Below are 1,479 nucleotides of genomic sequence, written 5' to 3' on the forward strand. Positions count from 1 at the left end.
TGCCTTAGGCAGGCAAGATGAAACACATTTAATACATCTTTACATAGTTAAAGTAATTTCTGCAGCAGTATTGACTACTTAATCACTAGAGAGAATGATTTTGATTGTATCTACATGTCCTAAATACTTTTTTAGTTAAATGAAAGAATTCATGTTGCCTGTCTTATAAACTTTGGTGACAGTGTTCACCGTAAGTTCAGATAAGTCATGCTGTTCAAGCTTGATGACTTGGAGGACAAGCCACATGGTACAGTAGTTGACCACAAAAGTCTAGGTGTGGGCACCAAAGCTACAGAGAAACCCTGTCTCGAAAAAAAAAAAAAAAGTCTAGGTGTTACATGCATCCTTGTAGTCCTTTATCAGGCCTCAGAACCTGAAGTCCATAACCACTACATACTCTGAACACTTAGCCTAAAAAGATTTCAGTATTTCCTTGACATTTTGGACTTACATGACTTTTAAAAAATAAAAACAGAAGCAAAACAACCTTCCATAGAGCCAAGAAATCCTTGGTTATAAAAACTGAGAAGTCAGCACTAAATAGAATCTCTTTATCCACACCATCGCTTTCCCCCTCTATATCACTGCCAAGTGCCAGAGAACATCACTAAAGAGGAGGCATGGTAAGAGCTGGAGGATACAGAGGAGTGCTGTGGTGTGCTGTCTTCTGGACATCACACGGCTTCACACTTACGAATTCACTGCAGCTGCCATTACGTGCACATGAGCAAACCAGCCAAAAGGGTTCCCTGTGCCCCATGCCTTGCTAGGAGGTGATGGCTGCTGGGGGGAGGGAAAACCATTCTTTTTAGGGAGAAAGGAAGTTGGGAGGGGGACATGGAAGAACATGGATATATATATATATATATATATGAAATTCTCAAGAATGAAGAAGGACAGAATTTCTTGGTTTTTTCTTTTAAGGCAACATTTGCACTACCCAAGGAAGAGATTGAAATCTGAAGAGCCACATGAACTGGCATCTCTGACAGCTCACCTTCTGCTTGGCATTCAAAGCAGACCAGGAAATGCCGATTATTTCTGTTTATACACAGCTTTCCGAGTGTCTCCAGAACAGCAAGGCTTCTACACACAAAAGTGGAGCAATTGTCGTGGATATTAAGACCCAGATGATGAAAGCTGCTTCATTTCAGTTGCCTACCTAGCAATTACATTTTACACCTTTCATAAAGCACTAGAGAATACGACCCTAAAAGCAGAAATTGAAGCCGGGAGGTGGTGGTGGACGCCTTTTGTCCCAGCACTCGGGAGGCAGAGGAAGGTGGATCTCTGTGAGTTTGAGACCAACCTGGTCTACAAGAGCTAGTTCCAGGACATGCTCCAAGAAACCCTATCACAAAAAAAAAAAAAAAAAAAAAAAAAAAAAAAAAAAGAAAAAAGAAAAAAGGACAGATTTACTAAAGGGTTTTTATCCAGAACATACAACAGATTGTTACAACTCGCTAATAGGCTGACATA

Source organism: Chionomys nivalis, chromosome 13 (assembly GCF_950005125.1).
Source record: "Chionomys nivalis chromosome 13, mChiNiv1.1, whole genome shotgun sequence".
Classification (NCBI taxonomy): domain Eukaryota; kingdom Metazoa; phylum Chordata; class Mammalia; order Rodentia; family Cricetidae; genus Chionomys; species Chionomys nivalis.